The sequence below is a fragment of the Elephas maximus genome, chromosome 5 (genome assembly GCF_024166365.1).
Source record: "Elephas maximus indicus isolate mEleMax1 chromosome 5, mEleMax1 primary haplotype, whole genome shotgun sequence".
In the NCBI taxonomy this organism is placed as follows: domain Eukaryota; kingdom Metazoa; phylum Chordata; class Mammalia; order Proboscidea; family Elephantidae; genus Elephas; species Elephas maximus.
In genome coordinates, this window is record NC_064823.1 from 134,421,694 (window position 1) to 134,444,481 (window position 22,788).

Below are 22,788 nucleotides of genomic sequence, written 5' to 3' on the forward strand. Positions count from 1 at the left end.
TTCCTTATGTTTCCTGCATCAACGCTAACATTGTTCAATCTGAATTACTGAAGTATTTGCAGTCTTTAGTCCAATACTCTAAAGAATATCTTTCAAAGTTTAGAGAAGCCTTTGATGAACAGAAGTTAGACTCCCAAAGTCTGCCTAACATTGCTCCAGGAGAGTATGTATATTGGAATAGATACCAAATAAAAGATGCATTAGAATCTCTTTGGAAAGGATCATACTTATTTCTCCTCACCAATCCATGTGAAGCCATATTAGAGGTAATAAAACCTTGTGCGATGGTTAAAATTGTATGTTGACTTGGCTGGGCCATGATTCTCAGTGTTTTGGCAGTTGTATAATGTTGTGATCACTTCCCTATTGAAACTGGATATGTGATCACCCCCACGATGAAATCTGTTGAGTGGTACTGGTTGGCACGAGGCCTATGGCTGCTCATCACCCCCTCAGCCTTCATCTCTTCACCCTTCTTCACCTACTTGATTCCTGCTCACCTTGCCAAGGCTTTCACTTGTTCCAGATCCTAAAGCTTGCTCCTGTTCATTCAGCTTCTAGTTCTTGGGACTTAGGCTGTTAGCTTGTCAGCAGTCTTGCCTGCCGATCTTGAGATTCATTAATCTTCACAGCCTGCAGCACCATTGCTCTTTAGCTTTCCAGTTTTGGGTTCACCAGCCCCTGCAGCTACATGGATCAGGAGAACCCTCTTTACTGCACCACAAACTTGGGATGTATAGCCTCTAGGGGCCTCATGAGATTTTCCTTGATGTAAATTTCTCTCTCTCTCTCTATGTACATTTTTCTGTTTTCTCTTCTCTGGAGAACCCAACCTAAGGTATCTTAGATTCATTTGTCACAGTTTAAATAGGCTAAGGCATCTCTTTGGATTAACTATCCCATGAGAGAATTGAAGGTTATATATAAATGCTCTTGTGGCCAGAAGCAGATGTCAACTAAAGCAGATGGCTGACCCAGGACTCTGGATCAGGGCTGAAAATATACCTCTTTTTCTTTTTATATTTGTTACAGTCATGCCTCTATTAATGTTTTCCTAGATTGGGCAGATGCTTCTGCTCACCATTTTAACAAGTTTTTTTGTTATTGTTGTTGGATATGTGGTGCCATCCTAACCTCAAGGCAGTCTGGCTTCTCTTGGTGGGTCTCTCCACTACAAGGATCTGATTGGGTTGCTCTTGATCTATGGACACAAGAAGAATGGAGAAATAGCTCATTACTGCAGGAAATTACTATTAATAGATTTTCTATTGATAAATGGCCTTTTTTCAGATCTGAATGAAACCTAGACCATAAGTTAACTTTTAATGTTAATGTGGCATTTACTTTATTAAATAAAGTCACCCAAGAAAAGCTAGCTAAAGAGTCTTCCAAATCACAAACAGCACAAACAAAACTTTGTATTGTAGGTTCATATCAACAACTGTGGGACGAATTCCTCTAGCTACCTCCCAATCAGGAAAGCTATGTTAAGTTGTTTCTTGGGAACAATCTAATCACATCCATACAAATAACCCCACCATCACCATCACCAGACCTATGAGATGGCTCCCAATATCTGAATGTGCATCAATTATAATATTACAAGCTATTGAATGGCTCACCACCAACTGCTTATGACACTCAGGTATCTATTGGGTAACCCCTAAGAGTACATTTTGGCTTTGTGGAACCAACCTTTGGCCCTGGCTCCCATCAGGCTGGATTGGAAGGTGCAATCTGGATCTGAGCTGGATTCAAGGAAGTATTTTAACTGAACTCCTTTGACCAGCTAATGTACTCATATTAAGAACTCGAAGGCCTCGATCTGTGTTTCATTGGATTGATCATCTAGTGGCAGTATTCTCACCTCCAGTAGTGCTTGAAGATATTACAGCACATGTAGAAATACTAATCAAATATAAACAAGCTGCCCTAAATGGCAGTGTCCATGGCTTCAAGAGATCAATGCCAAAATGTCAATGGTGAGAAAAGTAGTACTCTAAAATAGAATGGCCCTTGACATTCTCACTGCAACCCAAGGAGACACCAGTGCCATAATAAAATCTTATTGCTGTATCTATATTCCTGACAATAATACTAATATTACACTCTGTTAATCATATACAACGTGTAATGTCTCACTTTAGCGATTCTGTTTTTTCCTTAACTGATATTATAAGCAACTGGTTTTCCTCTTGGGAAGGATAGTGAAAAAAATTGCTACCTTATTTTAGAATCTTTATATTCCTCATTGTTTCTACAATTTTAATTATAAAATGCCATTTTACTTTAGTTCAACACATTTTATCCATGAAATGCTGTACTTCAGAAGCACTTGACCCTTCACATAAAATCATGCTGGTTCACAGGCTTTCACCAATCACTGTGCTGTTTAATCACCTTCTTTTGTCTCCCTGTGTATGTTTTATCTTGATTTCTATCATTCTGCCTTAACTGAGAAATGTTTCTTAAATGTGGCCTTGTCCGTTAAGATGTTCCCCCATAAAACCTATTCAACCTGAATATGAGGCCTATTAGTTCAGAAAAGCAAAGAAAATAATTTTTACTAAGGTTTCTCAAGAAAACAGACAAATTCCTTTCAGAAGAAAGGCTACTCCATCATGGGTGATCAGTAGCCCTGAGGGAGGCTTAATCAAAAGGGGGAAATGTAAACATAAAAGTTTTAAACTGAAGGCACTCATGTCAGACGTAAGAATGAAGGGGCCAACATACATTGCCAGCAAGCTAAAGGTCAGGATGTAAACAATTTGTTCCTAGGAGGAATGTGTGTAGATGAAACTGGTTGGAGCCATTCATGTTGGCGGTAAAACTCACTCCTAGCCAAATGGTTGACCTTTACATTTCAAATTATTTCAAAGGTGAAGCTGAGTCAGTCATTATCTGCCTACCTTTCCTTTGTCATATATGCATGAAAAACCTCTAATTCAATAGAGACAGAGGAGTACTTTGTGGTTTTACTTAGTGCTGCCTAGTTCAAGTATATTATCCCTCAATAAAAGTCTTTTTCTTTCACCCATACCAGAGTGCAGGGTTTTCTTTTTTGATATATCACAATTAAAAATTTTAGCAAAAGGAAAGAAGAAAAAATAAAATGTTTGGGCATACTCAGGGTATTTTTGTAATGTTCTCTTGAAATACAACCCATGCATTTATGCAGTAAGTTTTTATTGAGCATCTTATTATTGCACAGAGCAAGGTGATACTGCATGGTTTAAAATCAGAAAAGGTGTGCATCAGGGATGTATCCTTTCACTGCATTTATTCAATCTGCTTCATAATCCAGAATTTGGATTATGAAGAATTAACAGCCTGCAATATATTTTTTTTTTTTTTTTAATAACCAGATGGAAACCCTGGTGGTGTAGTGGTTAAGTGCTACGGCTGCTAGCCAAAGGGTCAGTAGTTCAAATCCACCAGGCACTCCTTGAAAACTCTATGGTGCAGTTTGACTGTGTCCTATAGGGTTTGATGGCACTGGGTTTTTTTGGTTTATAATATGCAGATGACACAACATTGCTTGGTGAAGGTGAAGAAGACTTGAAGCACTTACTGATGAAGATCAAAAACCACAGCCTTCATTATGGGTTACATTTCAACATAAAGAAAACTAAAATCCTCACAACTGAACCAATAAGCAACATCATGATAAATGGAGAAAAGATTGAAGCTGTCAAGGATTTCATTTTCCTTGGATCCACAATCAACGCCCATGGAAACAACAGTCAAGAATTAAACAATGGATTACATTGGGCAAATATGCTGCAAAACAGCTTTTTAAAGTGTTAAAAAACAAAGATGTCACCTTAAGGACTAAGGTGTGCCTGACCCAGGCCAGGTATTTTCAACCACCACACATGCATGAGAAAACAGGACAATGAATAAGGAAGACCAAAGGATAACTGGCACATTTGAATTACGGTATTGGCAAAGAATATTTAATATACCATGGACTGCCAAAAGTATGAACAAATTTATCCTGGAAGAAGTACAACCAGAATGCTCTTTAGAAATGAGGATGGCGAGACTTGGTTTCATGTACTTTGGACACGTTATCAGGAAGGACCTGTTCCTGGACAAGGACAGCATGCTTGGTAAAGTAGAAGGTCAGTAAAAAAGAGCAAGACGTTCAAAAAGATGGATTGACCCAGTGGCTACAACAATGGGTTCAAACACAGCAACAATTGTAATGATGTCACAGGACTGGGCAACATTTGGTTATGTTTTACACAGGGTGACTATAAGTTGGAAACTTATTGGCCCATACCTAACACAACAGGTTTACCTGAGACTTTGTGGCTGTAAACAGATAAAAAAGACCCCATCTTTGGCTCTTGGTAGTATCACTCTTTGGACAGACACCCACTGGTAAAACAATTAGAAAGCTCTGATGTAGAAGTTTCACCATCTTTTTCAGTCCCATTAATATAAATATTCTTACATAATCCTCAATTCTTAGAGTCACTGGTGTTGAAGAAGGGGCTACTCATGAAAACAAATAGGTGCAATAAAATGCTAAAAGTATTGTGATAGAAATCTTTACAAATTTCAGTAGGGTTAGAAGGAAGGGACTGAATGATGCTCTCTGCAGAAGGAAGGTGCTCCATGTAGACTTCTTAGAAGGAGAGATACTTGTAATAAATTTTGAAAGGTGAGTAGTTGTGTTCTAGGCTATTGGCCGTAAAGGGCCATGGCTTTCAAAAGTGGAAATTATGTTGTTTGTTGTAAAAAGGGATGAAATAGTTGCACTTTCTGAGAACTGCAAGTGGTCTGTCATAAACACAGGTTGGTTTGCAAAGGAGGTGAAGAAGTACACATGAGCCCGATTGTATACACACACACTCACACACACAGAGGCACACAGGCATGCATATACACAGGCACACACACACGTTTGTACAATGAGCTAAAGGGCATGGGCTTTTCCCAGGTGTGCTATTGAGTAGTATCAAAAGAAACCTACAACTTTGAAAGGCTTCTCTAGTAGCATCGTGGAAGTTGTATTATTACTGAAATGTGAAACTCTAATCCCCACAGGGGTTCCAAGGATATAAATCTTTATGGAAACAGATTGACACATCTCTCTCCTGCAGAGCGGCTGGTGGATTCTAACTGCTGACCTTTTGGTTAACAGCTGAGTGCTTAACCACTGTGCAACCAGGGCTCCTTAAGCTAGAATAGCACAAAATAATTGAAATACTCTAAACAAATCAGATCATAAGAATACTAAAGAGGGAAGACATTAACCTTCAGAAAGCTGATTAGCTTTGTTCACAGACAAACGTCATAAGCAATTTTTTTTCCTTAGGTGGAAAAGCATGCTTGATAATCTTCTACATCAGACTCCACATCCGGTTGCTGAGGGCTTGACATTATAGAGTCAGGAGAAAACAGATCTTTGCTTTTTGCCTTTCCCAGGGTACAGACAGAAGTAAAGCCCAAAAAACCATTTGAACCAAACTTTCCTTGTTAAACATCTCAGCTGAGAAATGTCTTGTTATGCTATATTCCTATTCGGTTTTCTAAACAAAAGGTCATTTTTTTTAAAGTTGTCACATAACAGCTGCATACAGAATTTTAAGTAATGGGCAAGTTGTGCATAAAAAGTTGAAATGTAAAAGTACCTGCTTATACAAAGGCTAATAAATATGTAAATTTTGTCTGAATGTGAATTTTGCTTACTTATCAAGATTCTTACTTGGACTGTTAGTTTAGTCCATAGGGTAGTAGAATTCTCTAGGCTATTTTTCTTGGTATATTAAGAGTGTTGCTGAGACAAATACTAATTCCAACCACAGATAATGATTCTAAGGAATAAGTCCTGGAGAGAAATAACTTTGGATTGAAGAGAAAAAACATTAAATTTCTAGTAAATTTGGAAACCATTTAAAAAGTATAGCAACACTTAGGCATGTCTAAGACTATTACTTATAGAGGGAGTCTTTAAAAGTGACCATATATTTTCAAATTAATCTTTTCTGCTTCAGTAATTATTAGGAAATTTTTAAAACCATTTCTAATTTGGTAACATTGTCTTGTAATCTCCCTATATACATGTGAATTTATTCCTTTCTCAAAAAAAAAAAGAAAACCAGCTTTAAATAGATACGTGGAGGTATAAAAAGAAAAAAAAAGTATATTTACATGAGATACCAAAATAAAATAGTGATCAATTTTTTCCAACCATTATTAAGTTCACTATTAATAAAATCATGGAAACAAACAAAAAAATTCCTGTCTTGACTTCCAAATATTTGCAGTTTATTTTCATATTTACTACTTAACATATTTTATTTATTTATTTAAAAAATTTTTATTGTGCCTTAAGTGAAAGTTTACAGATAGTCAGTCTCCCACATAAAAATTTCCATACACCTTGCTACATACACCCAATCTCTCTCCCCCTAATCCGACAGCCCGCTCTCTCCCTCCTCTCTCTTTTTTCATGTCCATTTCGCCAGCTTCTAACCCCCTCCACCCTCTCATCTCCCCTCCAGGCAGGAGAGGTCAACATAGTCTCAAGTGTCCACCTGATCCAAGAAGCTTACTTCTCACCAGGTTCCCTCTCCAAGCCATTGTCCAGTCCAACCCATGTAAGAAGAGTTGTCTTTGGGAACGGTTCCTGTCCTGTGCCAGCAGAAGGTCTGGGGGTCATGACCTCCAGGGTCCTTCTAGTCTCAGTCAGACCATTAAGTCTGGTCTTTTTATGAGAATTTGAGGTCTGCATCCCACTGCTCTCCTGCTCCCTCAGGGGTTCTCTGTTGTGTTCCCTGTCAGGGCAGTCATCGGTTATAGCCGGGCACCATCTAGTTCTTCTGGTCTCAGGATGATGTAGTCTCTGGTTCATGTGGCCCTTTCTGTCTCTTGGGCTCATAATTACTTTGTGTTCTCGGTGTTCTTCATTCTCCTTTGATCCAGGTGGATTGAGACCAATGGATGCATCTTAGATGGCTGCTTGCTAGCGTTTAAGACCCCAGACGCCACTCTTCAAAGTGGGAAGCAGAATATTTTCTTAATAGATTTTATTATGCCAATTGACATAAATGTCCCCTGAAATCATGGTCCCCAAGCCCCTGCCTCTGCTGCACTGGCCTTCAAAGCATTCAGTTTATTCAGGAAACTTCTTTGCTTTTGGTTTAGTCAGTTGTGCTGACCTCCCCTGTATTGTGTGTTGTCTTTCCCTTCACCTAAAGTAGTTCTTATCTACCATCTAATTAGTGAATACCCCTCTCCCACCCTCCCTCCCTCCCTCCATTCATAACCACAAAACAATGTTTTCTTCTCAGTTTAAACTATTTCTCAAGTTCTTATAATAGTGATCTTATACAACATTTGTCCTTTTGCAACTGACTAGTTTCACTCAGCATAGTGCCTTCCAGGTTCCTCCATGTTATGAAATGTTTCACAGATTCGTCACTGTTCTTTATCGATGCGTAGCATTCCATTGTGTGAATATACCACAATTTATTTACCCATTCATCCATTGATGGACACCTTGGTTGCTTCCAGCTTTTTGCTATTGTAAACAGTGCTGCTATAAACATGGGTGTGCATATATCTGTTCGTGTAAAGGCTCTTATTTCTCTAGGATATATTCCGAGGAGTGGGATTGCTGGATCATATGGTAGTTCTATTTCTAGCTTTTTAAGGAAGTGCCAAATCACTTTCCAAAGTGGTTGTACCATTTGACATTCCCACCAGCAGTGTAGAAGTGTTCCAATCTCTCCACAGCCTCTCCAACATTTATTTTTTGGTGTTTTTTGAATTAATGCCAGCCTCGTTGGAGTGAGATGAAATCTCATTGTAGTTTTGATCTGCATTTCTCTAATGGCTAATGATTGTGAACATGTCCTCATGTATCTGTTAGCTACCTGAACATCTTCTTTAGTGAAGTTTCTATTCATATCCTTTGCCCATTTTTTAATAGGATTATTTGTCTTTTTGTAGTTGAGTTTTTGCAGTATCATGTAGATTTTAGAGATCAGATGCTGATTGGGAATGTCATAGCTAAAAACTTTTTCCCAGCCTGTAGGTAGTCTTTTTACTCTTTTGGTGAAGTCTTTGGATGAGCATAGGTGTTTGATTTTTAGGAGCTCCCAGTTATCTAGTTTTTCTTTGCATTGTTAATAATGTTTTGCATACTGTTTATGCCATGTATTAGGGCTACTAATGTTGTTCTTGTATTTTATTTTGATGAGTAGGATAGTTTGTCTCCTTTGTGGTTACCTTATTATTTACCCCTATTTTTCTAAATTTAAACTTAACTTTTATTTCTCTGTATCGCTTTATCGTCCTCTCCATATGGAAGGTGTATGATTACATTTCTTTGTCCCTCTTTATTATTCTATTGATGTTTTATATAAGAACATTGCTGTTACCCTGTTTTGAGTTTTTTTTTTTTTTTTTAAATATAATCTTGCTTTGTTTTTTTTGGATTTTCCTGTCTGAGCTGACTCCTGATTGCTCTGCCCAGTGTTCTAGTCTTACGCTGATACCTGATATTATTGATTTTCTAACCAAAGAACCCCCTTTAGTATTTCTTGTAATTTTGGTTTGGTTTTTACAAATTACCTAAACTTGTGTTTATCTGGAAAGGTCTTAATTTCACCTTCATATTTAAGAGAGAGTTTTGCTGGATACATGATTCTTGGCAGGCAATTTTTTTCCTTCAATTTTTTAAATATGTCATCCCATTGCCTTCTTGTCTGCATGATTTCTACCAAGTAGTCCAAGCTTATTGTTATTGGCTGTCCTTTGTAGGTGACTTTTCATTTATCCCTTGCTGCTCTTATAATTCTCTCTTTATCTTTGGTTTTGGTAAGTTTGATTATAATATGTCTTGGTGACTTTCTTTTAAGATCTACCTTATGTGGAGTTCGATGAGCATCTTGGATAGATACCCTCTCATCTTTGACAATACCAGGAAGGTTTTCTGCCAACAAACCTTCAACAATTCTCTCTGTATTTTCTGTTATTCCCCCCTGTTCTGGTACTACAATCACTCCATAGGTTATTTCTCTTGATAGAATCCCACATGATTCTTAAGGTTTCTTCCTCTTTTTTTTTTAATTTTTTTATCTGATTTTTCTTCACATATATTAGTGCCAAGCGATATATCTTCAAGTTCAAAAATTCTAGCTTCTACTCGCACAATTCCGTTCCTCTGACTTTCATTGAGTTGTCTACTTCTGTAATTTTATTGTTAATCTTCTGAATTTCTGATTGCTGTCTGTCTATGGATTTTCCCAGCTTGTTAAACTTTCATTATTATCCTGAATAATCTTTCTAATTTCTTCAGTTACTTTATCTGTGTGTCCCCTGGCTTGTTCTGCTTATTGCCTCATTTCCTTCCTGATGTCTTGAAGGGTTCTGTATGTTAAACTTTTGTATTCTGCATCTGGTAATTCCAGGAATGCGCTTTCATCTAGAAGATCCCTGGATTCTTTGTTTTGAGAGCTGTTTGAGGTGATCATGGCCTGTTTCTTTATGTGACTTGATATTGACTGTTGTCTCCTTGCCATCTATAAGCTATTGTATTAGTTATGCTTGTTTACTGTGTCATAGTTGCTTGCTTTGTTTTGTTTTGTTTTGCTTGAGTGAGCTAGCTTGATTATTTTCACCTTTGGAGCTCTGGTGTCCTGTCCCCAGCTGGCTACAACTGTTATCAGGTATATCAGTCTAGGAGTCCATTCAGTTTCCTTGTATGAATTCAGCTCAGGTTTCCAGGTTGCTGATCATCAAGTGTGTGGTACAGGGTCTGTCCTACAGTCTTAGAGGGGCAGGGGTGATGGGTGTATATACCAGTACCAGATTGCAGCAGGGGGTCACTCTCTGAACAAGGAAGGGTGCTGAGAACCGTCCCCTAGTGTCTCTGAGGAAAACGTGTTCCCATGTCTCTAGAGCATGCTGGTGGGTGGGTTCTGCAGAGGGACCATGGGCACCCAATGTTTTTGGTTGTAAGGACTGGGAGGTACCAGTTATCTTTGGACCCTTGTCGTGAGTGGCTGGGTGACCTGAGTGGAGCTACCAGTCCTTACGTCCCTGATGTGGGTAGGTGAGGATCTTGTTTAATAGGCAAAGCAATGTCAAACGTCAAACACCCACCTCTCCACCACACAGCTGAAATGGTTGGAGTCTTCCAACAAGGGTCTATTCTCCCAAAATAGGCCCACACAGGTCCATGCAGAAGGGAAAGGTGCTCAAGGTTCACAGACAGTTTATACCTGGACAGGAACTGCTTCTGTCCTGAGCTCCCCCAGTTAGTGGAGCTAGAAAATTATGTTTTCCCTCCATTGCAATTTTTTTCCATTCCCAAGGCTGGGAAGATGGCTGTAGGTGCTCAACAGTGCCTATCTCAGGCCTAGGGAATTCAGCCACTGAAGCTGGTTTGTGGGTGGGGGGCATGCGTTAAAATGTACGCAAGTACTCAGCTTTTGCCGTGAGCGCTGTTCTCTTCAGGTTCCAGAGGTGTGAGTGGGTTGTGTGGCTGACTGCTTCTCCCTGAGGGAACTGCGGCTGAATGTTAGTTCCAGCCTGCCACCGCTACCACTCCTAGGAATGGTGCCTGAGAGCTCCCTGAGATTCAGTTCCAGTAACTCCTCTCCACTTCTAAAAGGTCTCTTTCTCCCCCTGCCCCTCAGTTCATTTTCTAAGCTTGCCTTTGAAGCTCAGGGCTCCCAACTTGTCACAAATATACTCGTTTCATTTGTTTTTTCGGGTTTTTGTTGTAAAGAGGGCTCACCGGAAACGTCTGTCTATTTTGCCATCTTGGCTCCGCCCCACTACTTAACCTATTTTAATCCCATCTATTCTACCAATGTTGAAACTCATTGCTTTTCCTCGGTCTTCTTTACTGGCTTTTTTCTCTTTTCACATGGTAAAGTCACAGTATGACAGTGACTAATACTTCTTTTATAAACACATTACCTGTTCAACATTGCCAATTGAGTCCACAGGATCAGAAAAATCCATCCAAGTTTGGCAGAGAGCTTTGTTTCTTTAAGCCAACTATCTAGTTTATGTCAGAATTCAGTCCATACCATAAACTTGCTCAAGGGATTATTCAGGTTTTTCTTTATCTCTAATGACAGAGAATTCAATACCTTCCTCAAGTTAGCCAACTCCTCCTTACCATACCTTTGACTGTTAGAAAGTTTTGCTGACATAGAAATGAAAAATTCTTCCTATATTTTATAATCCACTTTGACCCCTTAGAGTTATACAGAAAAGTCTATTTCAGATTTCTTATATAACTACAACAATTATTTGAAACATCTTATCATACATTCTTCAGCTCTCATATACCTCCCGGTAGCTATACTTGTTCTTCATAGGAGAGTTCACTGTTCTATTTTCTTCTGGATTATTGATTCACATGTGTCTTTTCCATTTGAGGAGCCATGAAACATCTGAACACTGCCCCCACCCCCATCCCATCCAAAAAGAAGTAGCTATAATGGATAACAGGTTAGTGAATTTTCCCCGGACTATGTTTTACAAAAAAACAAACTTTTTCATGGAAAGTAATCTACAAGAAGGCTCCCTTTGCACTGTGTAAAAGATTAAGGTGCCACATCTTCAGAATATTGATGAGAAAAGGATGAAAACGCTCACTCTGAGAGGCTGTTTTCTTCCATCCCTAAGTTGGTGGCTGGCAGTCTGGCATCTTAGTTTACTTCCCAGACATTAAACCTGGGCTATAAATATACCTAATGGGGTTTTCAGTGGTTTTGTTTATCTCCCTGAGGACAGAAGAAGCCTGCTGCTTAGAAATGTCAGATCTTAAACCTTGTTTCCATGAGTTGTTTTTATTTATGTTTCATCTTGTGTTTCTCTGAAGCACACACAAAAGTCAGCTACAAAGAGCTATTTGTCATATTTGAAATTCTTAAGTAGTTCAGTTTTAGTTTGAAGAACCAACTGGAAAAGCGTAGACAGGCAGTACATCCAGCACGTTAAAACCAGACTGTGAATATATTTAACATTTTTTACTTCACATCGTGTATTTCAGAAAACCAGGCAGATTCAGTATTATATAACATCATAAACATAACCTAGCATTATGATATAGAACGTTATAAAATATTACCATGTTCATGACCTATGAACATAGTAAGCGATTTTTTTGTTGCTTGCCATTGTGTTATTTTTAATAACTATGAAGTTTCTATGACATAGTTAACAATATTTTTCCCTTCACAAATGCAGAAAGTGCCATTAGTGAATAAAATTATCGCAGAATCTCAAACAGTAACAAATGTGTTTTATTCATACATCACTGGCCAGGATTCTTTTTAATTAATCTGATCTGCTTCTATTTGTATTTGTATTAGATTTTAAACAATCACTGATAGCACTTTTTCATCCTCTCTGTGAGAGTTGCTTAGATTAGATAAGTTGCTGTGCCACTGAGTCAATTCCAACTCATGGCCCCCACATGTGTTACAGGGTAAAACTACTCCACAGAGTTTTCTTGGCTATAATCTTGACAGAAGCAGATCACTAGGCCTCTTCTTCTGTATTGCCTCTGGGTGGGCTCGAACGGTCAACCTTTTGGTTACCAGCCCAGCTCAAATCATTTATTCTACCCAGAGACCTTAGATTAGATATAGTATTATAGAATATTATAGTTGTAAGCATTTTGAAGTAAATCTCCTTCAAGTGTCTAATTGTGCAGAAATACTTTAGAAAATGAGACCATGCAGTTAGCATGTATCAAATCCAAGGCATGGATATAGTAGCACGCCTACCTCTTACTACCCACCTTGGTCCCTGATCTAGAATTTCTAAGCCTCATTATATTATTCTGCTTTTTCCCTGCCCCCATAATCACTTACCACTTTCTAACATGCTATAAAGTATTTTATTCATTGTTTATTATTTTTGGTCTGTTTGCCCTTTTATAAGTGCAACAAGGTAAGGCTCTTTATCTGTTTCATTTGCTAATATGTTCCAAGGGCTTAGTATGTGCTCAAGAATAATGAATGAGTGAGTGATTTAATAGTGTTTGATGCATATTAAAAATTTTAGAGGGCATTAATCTTTTAATTCTACCTATATATGTATATATACAAATACACTTGTATCTCTATCATCATCTGTCTGTCTATCTATCTATGTATCATCTATCTATCTATCTATCTATCATCTATCTATCTATCAGTCTATCAGTCTCTCTATCTATCTATCATCTATCATCATCATCTATCTCTTTATCTATCTATATTGGAAATCCTGGTGTGTAGTGGTTAAAGGCTACAGATGCTATCCAAAAGGTCAGCAGTTTGAATCTACCAGGTACTCCTTGGAAACTATGGGGCTGTTCGACTCAATGGCAATGGGTTTGATTTTTTGGTTTATATATATATATGTATATTGTTGTTGTTAGGTGCCATCAAGTTGATCCTGACTCATAGCGACCCTATGTCGAACAGAACAAAACACTGCCCAGTCCTGCCCATCCTTACAATCATTGTTATGCTTGAGCCCCCTGTTGCAGTCACTGTGTCAATCCATCTCCTTGAGAGTCTTCCTCTTTCTCACCGATGCTCTCTGTTTCCAAACATGATGTCCTTCTCCAAGGGCTGATCCCTCCTGATAACTTGTCCAAACTATGTGAGACGTAGTCTTGCCATTCTTGCTTCTAAGGAGCATTCTGGTTGTACTTCTTTCCAAAACAGATTTGTTCGTTCTTTTGGCAGTCCATGGTATGTTTGATATTCTTCACCGACACCACAATTCAAAGGTATCAATTCTTCTTTGGTTTGCCTTATTCATCATCCAGCTTTAGTATGCATAAGAGACAATTGAAAACACCGTGGATTGGGTCAGGCACACCTTAGTCTTCAAGGTGACATCTTTGATTTTTAACCGGTTGAAGAGGTCTTTTGCAGCAGATATGCCCAATGCAATGGGTCTTTTAATTTCTTGACTGCTGCTTCTATGGGTGTTGATTAAGGATCCAAGCAAAATGAAATCCTTGATAATGCCAATCTTTTCTTATATGTGCAAATATTGGGACATTGGTGGTTTAGTGGTAGAAGCCTCATCATCCATGTGGGATACTTAGTTTGATTTGCTGCCAATACACCTCATGGGCAGTCACTACCCATCTGTCAATGGAGGCTTGCATGTTGCTATAATGTTGAACAGGTTTTGGCTGATCTTTTTTCCAGCCTAAGATGGACTAGGAAGAAAGGCTTGATGATCTACTTCAAAAAACAACCAATGAAAACCCCACATATCACAAGAGTCCAGTCCACAACTGATCATGGAGGTGGCACAGGATCAGGCAGCGTTTTGTTCTGTTGCATATGGGGTTTCCATGAGTCTGGGGCCAACTGGGCAGCAGCTAACATCAATCAGTGTTACAAATACTCTCCTATACACTGTGTTTACAATGATAAAAAAAACCAGATGGCCTCTTCGGTCATGGTACTTACAACGTATTGTGAAGGTTGACTATTACAGAGCTAAACATAAAAATTAATAGGCAATCGAAATCATAATTAGTGAAATAAAGATAAGTAGCAGCAAGTCCTTAGTGTGGGTGATGAGGAAGGATGGAGAATTGAAGAATGAAGAGGATGCACCAGGGCAAAAGAAGGATGCATGTCAGGACACATGAAATACAAGTTATCCCTGTTAATTCTGTACTGCTATGTTAAGTATTCCACATGTGCAAATTATTGCACTTAAAACATGAACATTTAATATTAAGCAAGTAAAAAAATAAATAAAATGGCACCAGTAAAGATTAGATGGTTATGGGTGGTTCTCTCTTCTTCTTTTCTTGTAACTGGTAAAAATTCCTCTTTAAGTGCTTCTACACATGACCTATCTAGAATTTGACTGGTAGATTTACATATCACCCTAATTTCTGTCACTTAATGTTTTAAATATTGCCTATTTTTTTTAATTCCCTGTTTTCTCATATACTTCATTCTCACATAAAAGCACTTACCCTTTTACTTCATACACCTAATACCCAAGGCAAAGCCAGATAAGTGATTTAGCTAATGTTGCTTTTAATATACCCCTGAGATAAACTTGGTTATGTTTTATCTTTAGTGAAAGAGAATAATCATTAATCTTATAGCAAAAGGTTAAATAATGGGGTGATTGTTTTCTGAACATAAATTTATATATAATAACCTATATTTCTACATTCGTTTTACTTGAGCTACATGTTTGAGGAGGATGTGATAGACATTATAACATTTACAGAAGGAAATACAGCTTACACATACATGAGGAAACACCACATGGAGAGGTTAATGTTCTTGATTAAAGTCATGCAGCTATAATTCAACTCAGGTTTCTTAACTACAAACCCATAGAGGTTTTTAATTGCACTTGATATCTGAGGGCAATGTTACGGTAGATGAGAGAGAAGAAAATGCAGTAATCATGAATATTCCTATTCCAGCTGAAATTATGAAATATATATTATGTTGTCTATACAGCAATATTTAACAGTGGGCACAAAATGGAAAAAGATTAAAGTTTATTTGTAGCTACATCTATGTGCATCAATAAGCTACAATGGATATTCAATATTACAAAGGAAAACAAAACAAAAAGGACAGAAAGAACAGTACTTTGAGTTTTTGCAGTATCTCTCTACTTGATTTTTCTCTGATGGAACTTTTTTAAAGTTGAGGTATTTGTTTTGCATTTTAATAAATTTTCCACTAAATTTCTGAAGATTTTCTTTTAAAAGAAACTTGAAAGAAAATGAAATAGAGTAATATGATATTATCTACAAAAAAAGATGTAGGAAAAATTACATAAAGATAGATGAACTGCGTGCACATGTACGTACATGTGTGCATATACACAGATTGTACTCTAAATCCCAAGTAATTATGAGACTTCTAAAATGAGCAGTCTAATACCCAATCCGATTGTGTCATACACACAGGACACACAGTGCTGGCAATTGAAAGCCTTTATTGTTATTTATAGAAGGTAAACAGTAAACAACTAGAACACATTATTTATAGAAAGCAAATAGTAAACAACAGAACAAATTTGAGGTGAACTGGTCCCCTCTTCCCCTACAAGTACCCCACTTAACACTGTAGGGGAGAAACCCACTTATGTCTAAAAGGGGATCCACTCACCCCTCCCAAGTTACCCATGTTCATTTCTGTGTCACTAGGTGAACATACCATGGACCAGGTATCAGCAGGTGTCTAGCTTTCTCTCTCTCAGCAGGTGTATCCTCAAGTCAGGTCAGGTGTGGTATGGCTGTATTTGTTGTCTCTCTCTCTCTCTGCAGCTTTTCTTTGCTGGTTCTGGCCCCCTGTGCTTACTGGTCCAGCTGTCAACTAGGAGCTTTGGGACAACCCTGGGCCAATTCCAAGTTTAGGCTAGCATTAGAACAATTCTGGAGGTAAAACTTTTACTGACACCCCCCATCAGCATATGCCTTCTGCTCCACTGGTAATGTCCTACCTGGAAACGCCCAGCTCTATGGGTGACCTCCTGCCCAGAGGTGTCCATCTCTGCTCTGCAGGCTGAATCTGCCCACTGCTGTCATATGCTGGTTTCACAGTTCCTGCCACTTGTACTGATGCTGTCTTTTCCCTGTTGTTGGCTCTCCTGTGCTTGCTACCGTTTCTCTCAGTCTTCAGTGTTATCAGCTCAGTGAGTATTACCAGCTCCAAAGGACACACTCCTCTCCTGACTCTTATAGACCAGGAAGCCTTGAAAAACCTTTGTGATATTTACCATGTATGTAGTGAAACTCTTTGTCAATTTCAAGGTGCATGGCTTTCATAAATTGACCAATCACTTCTGTGGAGAGTAAACGGACCATTCCCTGCAAATGCTTATGCAGATAGTAAACTGACTAATCCCTTGCAAGATTGCTGCCCGGCCAATCATTTTGGGAGAATTACAACCCCAGGGCCGGAAAGGACATATAAAAGAAAATCCACTGTACTACATAGGCATTCCATCAGAATTGATGAAACATAATCATATAAAAACAGATGAAAAATCTAAATTAAAATCTGAGTGGTTAATCCACTTTTTGATAAAATATAAGGTAAGTGCATGTTAGCAATCAATTCTCATATGCATTGGTGCTACGCCAGCATGTATGATGCACTTGATAATTTGACCAAATTTCCTGACTTGTTGTTAGGTTGCTAGGTGCCCTTGAGTTGGTTCTGACTCATAGCAACCCTATGCACAACAGAATGAAACACTGCCAGGTCCTGCGCCATCCTTACAATCCTTGTTATGCTTAAGCTCAGCATTGCGGCCATTGTGTCAATCCACCTCATTGAGGGTCTCCCTCTTTTCCACTGACCCTGTACTTTGCCAAGCATGATGTCCTTCTCCAGGGACTGATCCCTCCTGATAACATGTTCCAAGTATGTAAGAAGTAGTCTCTCCATCCTTGCTTCTAAGGAGCATTCTGGTTGTTCTTCTTCCAAGACAGATTTGTTTGTTGTTTTGGCAGTCCATGGTATATTCAATATTCTTCGCCAACACCACAATTCAAAGGTGTCGATTCTTCCTTATTCAATGTCGAGCTTTCACATGCATATGATGTGATTGAAAAAACCATGGCTTGGGTCAGGCGCACCTTAGTCTTCAAGGTGACATCTTTGCTTTTCAACACTCTAAAGAGGTCCTTTGCAGCACATTTGCCCAGTGCAATGTGTTGTTTGATTTCTTGACTGCTGCTTCCGTGGCTGTTGATTGTGGATCCAAGTAAAATGAAATCCTCGACAACTTCAATCTTTTCTCTGTTTATCATGATGTTGCTCAGTGATCCAGTTGTGAGGATTATAAAAATGTAGATATTGATCCAGATGACCCTAAACATACTCAAACTGTAAAATTATATGGTTTTATAAAGTAACACCTAAATATTAAAAGAGAAATTCTTGACCTATTTCTGTAGGACACGTCATATACATGCAAAAGCTGGACAATGGAAAAGGAACACCAAGGAAGAATTGACACATTTTAATTGTCATGTTGATGAAAAATATTGAATATGCCATGGACTGCCAGAAGAACAAAAAATCTGTTTTGGAGGAAGTATAGCCAGAATGATCCTTAAAAGCAAAGATGGCAAGACTTTGTCTCCCTTACTTTGGGCATGTTATCAAGAAGGATCAATCACTGGAGAAGGATATAATACTTCGTAAAATAGAGAGTCAATGAAAAAAAGAGAGACCCTCAATGAGATGGATTGGCACAGTGACTGCTACAATGGGTTCAAATGCAGCAAAGACTGTGTGGATGGTGCAGAACTGGGCAGTGTTTAGTTCTGTTATACCTAAGGTAGCTGGGGGTTGGAGCTGGTTCAGCGGAGCCTAATAACAACAGTAAGTTTTAAGATCGAATATTCAAAGTCACTAACTTAAACACTATGTACCTCAATATCCTCTTTTGTAAATGCAGATAATAAGAGGACCGACTTTGTAGAGTAGTCACCAATATAAATGACAATATATATGTAAAACACTTAGCATGGTGCCTGGCACATAACAAATGCATAGTAAATGACTATAATTTTGTTTTTGCTGTTATGATTGGGGATAGTATTATTTTGGGTAATCTTGCCTAATCCAAACATATTTCAGTATCACTCCTTGGTGGTGAACCAAGAAAAGATCTAAACAAATTTCATACAGGTTTTCTCAGAAGAAATATAGTAATATTGATAGGGTAATTACCTGGGGATTCCTTGAGTAATTAAAACCTACAAATAGATTTGATGGAAAGGAATAATCCATTGGATTTAAAGAAGTTGAAATAAGTTGTATTTAGTTTTTAAGATGTATTTTTAAATTTTCCTCTTTTTTGAGATTTTTTTCACCCCCTAACATGAATAAGTGGAGTCCCTTGGCGGCATAAATGATTAAACACTCAGCTTTTACTAGCTGATAGGTTGTGGTTTGAACCCAAACAAAGGCACCTGGAAGACAAGCCTAGAGATCTGCTTCTTAATTGCCTTGAAAACTTTATGGAGCAATTCTACCATGCACACATGAGATTGCCATGAGTCAGAATTGACTGGATGGCAACTAACAACAAGAACATATGTAAATATGGTTTTATAATAAATATGACCATTTCCATTATTCTTGGTTTCTTAGTGCTGCTATAACAGAAATACTACAAGTGGGTAGCTTTAATGAACAAAAATTTATTTTCTCACAGTTGTGGACACAAGAAGTCCAGATTCAGGGCACTGGCTCTAGGGGAAGGATCCCTCTCTCTGCTGGCTCTGGAGAAAAAAATTATTGTCTCAGCTTCTCTATCCACCCATCCTTGGAGTTTCTGGGCTTGTAGACCAGTCTGCCGCTGTTGTCTTCAAATCAGTGTTGGTCTTCCCCCTTTGCCTTCTTCTGTGCCTAATCTGCTCTTCATATCTCAAAAGAGATGGCTTAAGACTTAAGACATACCCTACACTGATATGACTTCATTAACATAACAAAGAAATCCCCATTTCCAAATGGAATTACATAAACTGGTATAAGTGTTTGGAATTACAATACATATTTTTAGGGATACAATTCAATCTATAACAGCATTTTTCAGGTATCTTAAAAAATTTCTCTGCTAAAGTCACCCACCATTAAAGGATTATGTCAATACTCTTGATACCTTAAAAAAAAAAAAAAAAAAATTAAGACAATGCAAATCAATTTGGAGGAATACCTAGAAATATGATTGTGTAAAAATACTGAAATTAATAAAGAGAAAAAAAGCTGGCATTAAATGCTCTCAAGTCATCAAGAGTTATAGAATCTTTTTGAACATTTTTTAAGTCAATATCCAGTTGTCAGTTATGTCAGTTCACACTCATAATTTCAGTGTGATAATGCCTTATTTGAGTATTAAATAATTCTTTTTATTGCAGGAAAGCAAATTGACTATTAAGATGGTAGAAATAGCAGCACATTCAAGGCTGTTGTGGAATTATTTTTGGTTGCCTAGGGTGGCCTTGATGTCAAACCTCACCATGACTGCATTTTTATATTAATCCTATTTCCATTTATACACCATTACTCTAGTGCCCTGAATGCACTCTCATTTCTTAAATGTCAATCATAGGCTAAGGAAGGATTCGTTCAGTTCTTTACAAGAGCAATATTACTCCTGAGAACTTCAATTTATATATCTGGATCTCAACATCCACCAGTCCTACCCAAACTCTTTTTTAACACATCAACTGTTTAAACAAAAGATTAAATTAGAGGAAATTCCAAAAGTCATTAAATCCCTTCCTGAAGCAAACCTTTGGAAGCCTGCCAGACTTGCTTTGGAAATGTTCCTTTCGTGTTTACTTAAATTATTTCATGGGATTACTCTTTCTCTCTCTCTCTTTAATTTTGATTAATTACTCTGAAATTCAATTTGCTAATATCTCCATTACAAATATTGTAAATAATCTTTAAAAACTCAGGCTTTCAAATGTCTAGTAGTCAATTGATTTGAATTCTCATAACACTGAAAATAATCAAATTATTATTTATAATTAATTTTATTAAAAACTATTGAATGTTTTCAATCTTTTAATTATGATCTAAAAGTAATATTCAGAAATATACACAAAATGGTTATTTTTTAAGAATAATATTTTACTGAGTTTTTAGTGATAGTTTACACAGCAAATTAGGTTCCCGTTTGACAATTTCCACACAAATTGTTCACTGACATTAGTTAACATTTATCACAATGTGTCAACATTCTCTTTAATTGTGTTCTGTTTGTTCCATTTGTAGTACTCCAGTTTCCTTGGCCCCTTATCTTCTCATCTTTACTTTAGAATAATTGTTGACCTTATAGTCTCATATTGATGGTTTTTAAGTAGAGCATAGATCTTACCAGTGATTTGTTAGGCGTCGTCAAGTTGGTTCGGACTCATAACAACTCTATACACAGCAGAATGGAACACTGCCTGATCCTTTGCCATCCTCACAGTCATTGCTATGCTTGAGTCCATCATTGTAGCCATCTCCTTGAGGGTGTTCCTCTCTTTTGCTAACCCTGTATTTTACCAAGTATTATGGCCTTCTCCATGGGCTGGTCCATGCTGATATGTCCAAAGTACATGGTGTGAAGTCTTGTCATCCTTGCTTCTAAGGAGCACTCTGGTTGTCCTTCTTCCAAGACAGATATGTTCATTCTTTTGGCAGTCTACTGTATGTCTATTCAATATTCTTTGCCAACACCATAGTTCAAAGGTATCAATTCTTCTTCAGTCTCCCTTTTTCACTGTTCAGTTTCCCCATGCATATGAAGTGACTGAAAATACCATGTCTTGTGACAGGTGCACCAGAGTCCTCATCCTTTTTTTTGTGTGCCACTCTGCTACTTTGTGTAAAGGTGATCTCAGGGGATAGACTTGGTACTTCTTCTCTTGTGATTTTGTGTTTTACTTTTTTCTGGTGAACTTGGGCCACTTTGTTTTCTTTTTTTTTTAAAACTTTAAACTTTGCATTCTGGTTTTGTGGGATTTTTTTTCTAATTGGGAGCCCTGATGGCATAGCAGCCAAGTGCTTGGCTGCCAGTCAAAAGGCCAGGGCCCACACCCACCAGCCACTCCACAGAAGAAAGATACAGCAGCCTACTTCTGCAACGGCTCACAGCCCTGAGAACCCCATGAGACAGCTCCACTCCAACCCACAGGGTTACTATGAGTCAGAATTGATCCGGCAGCCATGAACTTTGTATCTTCTCCTGAGAACCACTAAAAGACATTCTTATTTCTAGGTTTCCTTCAGTGCTGATTCAGGAGTTTTGGATGCTTGATCTCTGGAATTCAGTACATATGCATGGGTAGGGGGAGTTTAGCTAGTTGCAGATGGTGATGTAAGTGGTGGGGCACGATCTTCCTGTGGTTAAGGTGGGAAGCTGTCTATGTCTTCACTGCACAGGTTCTCCCATGGTATACCACTGTGGACAGGGAGCCAGCCATTTCCCTCTGTGTTGCCTGTCTGCCTGAATCATTCACTTTGCCCTGCTGACCTTGAAGTTCATCCTGGTCCTAGCTCCCATTTGTCTTGGGATTCAGTAAGATTCAATATTACTTTCTCACAGTGCCTTGGCCTCCCTTCGCCCCCTCCCAATTGCATGGCCGGTGAACTCCCATGACCAGTCTTCATTGTCTTAAAACATCAGGTTACAGCTTCCTCGGTTTAGCTCCCTTTCTGTGTTCCTTGTTTGAGGTGTTGCCCAGCCCTGTCTCAAAATGACTATGATGAATGAGCACTCCAGATGTTATCAAGTAGTTTTGCCCTGCTTCTGGACTCACCCCAAATCTCCAACACCTCAGCTGCCATTCTGAGCCCTGAGATCTCAGTCTGTACTTGTTTTTATTCCTTCTTCAGTGGGTTAGTTGCTGGGGGAGTAAATGGAAGTGCCCAAGGACTCTGCCATCTTGCTCTGCCCTCCCACAATATGGTTATAATAGTAAAGTTGTTTTATTCCATTTTTTACAGCAGAAAATATGCAATGATTCCCAACTCCATGTTATAAGAAATGCAGAAGTCTTTCCTAGATATTTTATAGATAAGGATACCTAGGAAGAGATAAGGATAAATGATTTGCCTATAATCTCACACTAATTGATGGAGACAGGATGTGAATCCATGCTCTACTATTCCAACTATTCTTTCATGTCCATACTATTGTGTGTGGATAAAATACAAGAGCTATAAACTGTTGTTTTTCACTGATTAAAAAAAAAAAAAACTTTGGGGAAATAGCATTCATTTATACATCCTTAAGGAACAC